Source organism: Octopus sinensis, linkage group LG5 (genome assembly GCF_006345805.1).
Source record: "Octopus sinensis linkage group LG5, ASM634580v1, whole genome shotgun sequence".
NCBI lineage: Eukaryota > Metazoa > Mollusca > Cephalopoda > Octopoda > Octopodidae > Octopus > Octopus sinensis.
Genome location: NC_043001.1, coordinates 101,877,559 through 101,885,959, shown reverse-complemented (window position 1 = coordinate 101,885,959; position 8,401 = coordinate 101,877,559).

Here is an 8,401-nt window from a genome sequence, read left to right as displayed (position 1 = left end):
TCCATCTGTTGCACCGAGCCAGTCTATTCCGTGTAACAATATTTCATTACTGTGAGCTATTAGTTTGCTGTTAGTTTCGCATTCTTGTGTGCTAACCATGATTAGAAGCAGAAACCTAACTGACTGCAAGCAAATATTGTCCTTGGGATCAACATTGTCTCCTTTTCCCTTGTTCTGAATGTTCTCAGAATCCAAACCATGCTATCATCTGCACAGTATTGCCATCTAAGTAATTCACATGTGAAATTATGCAGCGTTACTCTGGATTCTTACATGATGCCTGGATTGTGACTCCAGCACAGCCATACTCTTGCATCCTGTGGATTCTGATTGTAATCTGTTTGGCATTCGACTGCATCTTGTTTCTATACAAACCCAACAAGGCTGCAAAGCAGACTAACACTTTGGCTCTTCTATGCCCATATACGGGAGCAGTGTAAATGTATACACAGATACGTGCACACACACATGCATATATGTATAATGTATATTTTATGTATGTATAAGATATATATATATATATATATATATAGTATTTTATAAGCTTAAAGCTTTTAAGCGATCACCATGCAATGACTAAAGAAAATAGTGGCTGGGGCTAGTTCAGAAGGGGTTAAAGAAAGGCAGTGATGGAAGTGCCAAAGCAAACAGTCAAGGTAGAAGAAGATGAGCATAAGGGGTGATACGGTCAGGGAGGGTCATGGGAGGAGAGAGTAAGAGATGGTTGGAGATGAAGGTAGTGAGTGATGGACAAGGGTGGAGGTGTGGGTGATGGGAAATGTCAGTATGGAAGAGGGGTAAGGTGAGAGAGACAGAAATGGCTCTGGAAGGGTAGATGAGGAGGTGAGAGGGACGATAGATAAGGTGTAGGTATGGCAAGAAGAGTGGTGTCAGAGAAGATGAAGGTGGCTGCAGAGATCGGGGTGGAGGGGGGGATGATGACAAACATGAGAGGCTACTGGAAAAGATAGCAGATATGTGAAGTGTTAAAATGGAGGAGAGAATGAGAAAGAGAGAATGAGAGAGAGGGAGAGAAAAAGGGAGAGAGAAGGGGAGGTGGAACTGAAGAAACTGACAGGAAGTGATTTGTGTGAAGGGAGTGGGGGAAGACTGGAGGGTAAAAGGAGATAAAGGAATGGAAATGGTTCCAAGGAGAAGAGGTAAATGGTGGTTCAAAGGAAGAGTAATTAAAATGTGCTGATTCTTCCCTCAAGTGATTACAGCCACCAAGATGTGTGTGTGTGTGTGTGTGTCTGTGTGTGTGTGTTAGTTTGCACATCATATCTTTACATTGGTCTGCTTTAACACTGCTTAGCAAATGGTGATGTCTGCTGCTTCTGTACCCCATAAGCGCTACGTCTTATTTGTCGGTTCCTTCTGTATAAACCTTTGGAATAAAGCATCTTACTCGACTACAAGTAAGGATTGGGCTGAGAGAGGCGTCTATCTGCAGAATACTGCCTCAGAAATTCCTGTCCAACCCATGGAAGCAAGACAAACTCAGATAAAAAAAAATGATGAAATAGTGATGACATTATTCTCAAAAGAGAACATAATGGCAACATTTTCCCTTTCTATAAGAATACAACATTTTGAATATCTGGAAAATCTTATTCTTATATTCTTGAATGGTTAAACAGCAATCAGAATCATTAAAGGATGTTTTTACAGCAATAAACAACATTTTTTTATCAATTGAATCCTATAAATCAGAACAAATATTTTATTTAAGCTCCTTTAACAACTCACCAACGAGAAGTCTATCAAAGATTCAAATGACTTCCCCATCTCCCCAACAAAGTTGTACATATGCCCAGACAAAGGAAATTATGAATATCTTAAGTCATTCAAATTTGGTAACATGTCTAATGACTGGATATTAATCTAATACAGCAATCAAGATTGTCCCATTATATTTAGAATCTTTGATATTTTCCTATGATTTTCAAACTAGTCTACGCAATTTTGTTTCAATTGAAGCATGAAATATTTCAGAAAGAATGTCACTGCACTAGAAAGGAACTCCAGTTCTCTTAAAGACAATGGATACACATTTATCAAATAATTTGCATTCAATTTTATTATTTTCAATAATTATGTTTATATTTAGAAAATAACATATAATTCGTCTTTATTTCCTTTGTTGAGATCAAATTCTAAAGGATTTTAAAATAAATCTGGGCTATTAATTGTAATTAGATAATCTTTATGCATTGTATATTTAAACAATTTCTTTTTTTTTTTTTGAAGTTTTTTCCATTCCACTACTTTGATGTTTCTTCTAATCCTTTCCTCTCAGAAAACATACAAACACAAAGTCTGACATGCACCCCACCCTACCTTACCCCACCACCCAAACACATACATGCATGCACACACATGCATTCACAGACACACAGATGCACACATACATACACACATACAACTATGTGTGCATGCACATATACATACTTGTATGTATACACACACACACACACATTTATATGTGTGAAAGTAAGAATATAGAAAACAAAGTGAAAATTAGAGCTGTTATTAGTTTGATGTGTGACGAACAGTGAAAAAGTACAAATGCCTTTGACATTTCGAACATTAGCTCTTCTTCAGAAATTAGACAGAGGAAGTGTGTAAACAAGGTATAATTAGAAAGAAAAAAAAGAATGACTAGTCGTGAAGAAGTGAAAGCAATTTCATACTGCAATTGGGGAGATAACTCTGTGCCCGATTGTATGTGTGTAAGTGTATGTATGAGATATCCATTTGCTGTTTAGACGTAAGCAAGTGTGTCTATGATTCAGGGCTGCAGCTGTGAATGTAGATACAGTGAAATATAGATCTGGTGAGATTACAGGGATGATAGATTGAAGATAGATCGATGTATAATGTATGGAAAAGGTATTATGAAGAGGAGCCTCAGAAAGACTGCCCACAGACAGAAAACACTGGTACAAATTTTTCTGAGTAGGTAAAACTATTTCAGTTTTAGAATAACGAAGAAGAGAATAACCTTTGCCACAGTTGGAATTTGTGCCAATTTAGGGTCCCTTGGATATTTTGCCAATCTGCAAAAGAATCTGCTAAGAATAAGCTACTCTGCATGATATTTGTTTATCTGAGATTTGAGATATGTACAAAGATACAATGAGAAAAGTGAGCATTGGCAATGATCTCAGTGAGGAATTTAGCTTCCAGGTTCACATGTGGCCCTGTTCTTCTCAATATTCTCTTAACGATTATACTTCTCAATTCCATCATAGATTTCTTCAAGTCTCCCTGTCTGTTGGAACTTGTATGTGCTGCTGTGAAGGCATGTGGCAAAGTGGTCAGCCATAGAGGGACTAATGACTGTAAGGTCAGGAGTTCGATTTCTGGTGGCATGTTCTGACCTTGAGCAAAACACTTTAGTTTGCATTATTCCAGTCTACTCACCTGGCTGAAATGTGTTGTACCTGTGGGGTCAGTCTTGTCACATTCTGTATCAAATTGAACATCTTTGAGAACAGCATTAACCCATTAAGTCCCAGAGTACTTAAATTTCTGAATATTACTTTTAAATTTTTACAGATGATTGAAAATAGGTTAAAAGGATAAAAATAATTGTTAAAACTCCTTTCCTTCAAGTAGAAATGGAAATACTGGCTGTCCTATAAATAGGACACTGAGGCAATGTGATATAGCTTATTTAATGTTCTCATTTAGTGTCCTATTTATAGGACAAGGGGACTTAATGGGTTAAGGGTACATGTGTTTATGGAAGTTTTCTATCACTTGCACATTTTATGAGCAGGCTGTTCCGTTGACTGGACCAACCAGAATGCTTGTCATAGTAGCTGACAGAGTGCCAGTTCGTTGTATTCTTAGAACAAGGTGTGTAGGAAACTTAAGTAAGAAATTCTTGAGGTGGGAATTAAACCTGGATGCAAGAGGCATCAGAGTAAACTTGGTGGAGACTAAAATTTTTGTGTGAAGGCAAGGACTCTGCTGCCATAAATGATATGCAGAAAAGATCTAAGTAGAACTCAATATGGTGTATCCAGTGTGAACTATGGAGACATAAGAGGGGCACAGGTAGTGGACAGGGAAAAAAAAATTGTATATATGGAGATATGTAGGGGAGTAGTTAAAAGTCAGAGAAATATTGGCTTCAATTTTTGGCACAAGGCCAGCAATTTTGGGGAGGGGTGAGTCAATTACATTCTTTTCTACTCTAGGCACAAGGTCCAAAATTTTTGGGGGAGGGGCCAGTCAATTAGATCGACTCCAATACGCAACTGGTACTTAATTTATTGGCTCCCAAAAGGATGACAGGCAGACTCGGTCTTGGTGGAATTTGAACTCAGAATGTATAGACTAATGAAATACTGCTTAGCATTTTGCCAGGCATGCTAACATTTCTGCCAGCTTGCTGCATTTATCATGCAAAACATTCTTTTCTACTCTAAGCAGAAGGCCCGAAATTTTGGGGGAGGAGGGGTCAGTCAATTAGATCAATCCTAACCCGCAGCTGGTACTTAATTTATTGACCCCCCAAAAGGATGAAAGGCAAAGTCAACCTTGGTGGAATTAATAGATTAATTCCAGTGCTCCATAGACTACATACTTAGCAGTAAATGAGAATGTTCTGGAAGTATATTCGCCAGAATAAGAAGAAGATGGGAAACATTCAAGGAACCATTACTTCTGCAAGCATCGAAAAGATTCTCTCTTTGAATGAAGGATGTTTTGTTGTATACTCTTTACTTGTTTCAGTCATTTGACTGTGGCCATGCTGGAGCACTGCTTTTAGTCAAGCAAATTGACCCCAGGTCTTATTCTTTGTAAGCCTAGTACTTATTCTATTGGTCTCTTTTGTTGAACCACTAAGTTACGGGGACGTAAACACACCAGCATCGGTCGTCAAGTGATGTTGGGGGGACAAACACAGACACACAAACATATACACACACACACATATATATATATATATATATATATACGGCGGGCTTCTTTCAGTTTCTGCCTACCAAATCCACTCACAAGGCTTTGGTCGACCCAAGGCAATAGTAGAAGACACTTGTCTAAGGTGCCACGCAGTGGGACTGAACCTGGAACCATGTGGTTGGTAAGCAAACTACTTACCACACAGCCACTTCTACGCATGTGTGAGACATGGGCATTAGATGCAGAAGATGTGCAAAATTTGGAGAGAAATAAATTGAAAATGCTCTGCTGGATGTGGAATAAAAATGGATGATAGCTTAAGAAAATAATATTTATAGAAGTCTGAAAGAAGTGGAGTCAAAAGACATTGAAGCTGGAAGTTGACAATGTGTTGAAGAAGCTGAGTGAAGGTTAAGCCAGTCATGGAATTATCAAGAGAAACAAACATCAGTTGTTATGATCACATATGAAATAATATTGACAAACTGTTCTATAAATGTAGTCTTTTATTTGTTTCAGTCATTAAACTGCGGCCATACTGGAGCATCACTTTCAAGAGTTTTCTGGTCAGTCAATTCAGGTACGAATGTTAAGTCTGATGTTTCTTTATATGTCTCTCTTTCACCGAACCTTTAAGTTGTGGGGATGTAAACAAACCTACAGCTGTTGTCAAGTGGGTGAGAATCAAACACAGGCATGTGCACGTACACACACACACACACACCACACAGACACACATACACAAGCAACAGGCTTCAGCACAGTTTCTGTCAGCTCAGAGCTACAACAGAACATTCGCCTATGGTAACCAAAGAAATCAGGTGATTGTCAAGTGAACTTCTTAACCTCACAGCCATGCCTGCTTCTGCACATGCGTCAGTGTCTCTTTCTCTCCCTTCCTTTCCACCATGTCTGTCTACATCTGTCTGTCTCTCTCCCTCCCCCTCTCTCTCTCTCTCTATATATATATATATATATATATTGGCGTCGTGCCGGTGGCACGTAAAAAGCACCATCCGTCCGTGGCCGTTTGCCAGCTCCGTCTGGCACCTGTGCGGGTGGCACGTAAAAAGCACCCACTACACTCACGGAGTGGTTGGCATTAGGAAGGGCATCCAGCCGTAGAAACACTGCCAAATCAGACTGGGCCTGATGCAGCCTTCTGGCTTCACAGACCCTAGTTGAACCGTCCAACCCATGCTAGCATGGAAAGCGAACGCTAAATGATGATGATGATGATGATGATGATATATGAGTGAGTGGACAAACGAAAGAAGGGCACTCAACAATTCAAAATGGCTGATGACTAGCATCACACTTGAAACACAAGAGTACCAATGAATTTGAATCAAACTGTTTTGATCCATCTGTCTGTCTGTCTGTCTATCTATCTATCTATGCACACACAAAATATTAATAATAATAAAGAGTACGGAGACTTGTACATCCACAATATTAATTTTATAGTTATATTCAGCATTTTATAATGACCTACACGTGTTTCCACTGCAGTGATTACTCACTGTTGTAAATGTATTGGGATCATTGTGGGGTTAGCCATTAACTGGAACTCAACTGAGAGCCAACACAGTATCCGCCTGGATAATACATCCTTCCAAAATCACTTTTATATTTATATATCTTTTATCTTTTACCTGTTACAGTAATTAGGCTGACTGTGGCCATGCTTGAGCACCACCTCAACAAACTTTTAGTCAAATGACTCAACTCTAGTACTCATTGTTTTTCTCTTTTTAGCCTGGTACTTTCACTATCATTCTCTTTTGCTGAATTGCTAAGTTATGAGGATGTAAACACACCAACACTTGACAAATGGTGGTGGGAGACAAATACAGACAGAAACACACATTACACACCTAAATATGTATATATATATAAAAACACATATATACGATGGGCTTCTTTCAGTTTCCATCTACCAAATCCACTCACAAGACGTAGGTCGGCATGAAGTTATAGTAGAAGACACTTGCCCAAGGTGCCACACAGTGGGAATGAACCCAGAACCATGTGGCTGGGAAGCAAGTTTCTTACCACACAGCCATGGATATATATATGCATGTATGTATACATATATATATGTGTGTATATATATATATATATCTATATATATAAACACATACATACATGCATACATACATATACACACACACACACACACACACACATATATATATATATATGTTTCAACACGCAGAGAAACATGTAGTGTAAATGAGATGAGAGAAAAAGTAAATCAAGACGAACATATGAAAATAAAACACATTTCTTGGCCATACGTTTTCTGATTTACGTCAGCATCCCCCCCCCCCCGCTGTGTATATAAATCAATTTTCTTGTAGCAAATTTCTCTTTAGTGATTTCCTGTTGATGAAGCAAATGAATGTATTAATTTATATGCGACCATCATCTCACTGAGACATATCTCCATCCAGACTCAGAAATTAGAAACGAATGTATTTTAGTCTGATGTATACAGATTGATTTATTTCTGTTACTTGTGTTTCCATCAGACACACACACACACACATTTACAGACACACACACACGTTAGGCACTCCTCTGCATTGCCTTCTCTGCTCTTCATTTCCTCCCTGTTCTTGCCCTGATGCTTGCCAATGATTCCCTTCTTTCCCTGGAAAATGTAGGATTTCTTTCTGGAGCACTGCCTCAACAAACTTTTAGTCAAATGACACACACACACCTAAATATGTATATATATAAACACACATATATATACGATGGGCTTCTTTCAGTTTCCATCTACCAAATCCACCCACAAGACGTAGGTCGACATGAGGTTATAGTAGAAGAGACTTGCCCAAGGTGCACGTAAAAAGGTGGCACGTAAAAAGCACCCATTACACTCGCGGAGTGGTTGGCATTAGGAAGGGCATCCAGCTGTAGAAACTCTGCCAGATCAGACTGGAGCCTGGTGCAGCCCTCGGCTTCTCAGACCCCGGTCGAACCGTCCAACCCATGCTAGCGCGGAAAACAGACGTTAAACGATGATGATGATGATGAACTTGAATTCCTCACTGAGAGGTCATTCACCATGAGAGGCAAGACGTTTCCAGTTCCATACACTGCAGCACTGCTAAGGCTGCAAGGAAACCCAACTCACGAATAAAAAGAAAAAAAAGGGGCCAACAGTCATATTGATGTACATAGATAGATACAGCCAAAGAAAACAAATGGATGAACGTGTGTGTATAAATTTCTCTTCACTATCATGTGATTATGGATGTCTAATTGGTCATATCACTCACAACAGTCACAAACAATCATGCGTTCCCTTATTATACAAACAATATCATTTCTCTAGCCTTACATTAGGTCCAGTGAAGGTACATCATGGATGTTGTCCTGAAACGTTGTCTCAATATATTTTATGAATATTTACTCATCTGTAATTTAGAATTTTGTTTAAAAGTGGGGACGTAATTCCTACCCTACAAATTAT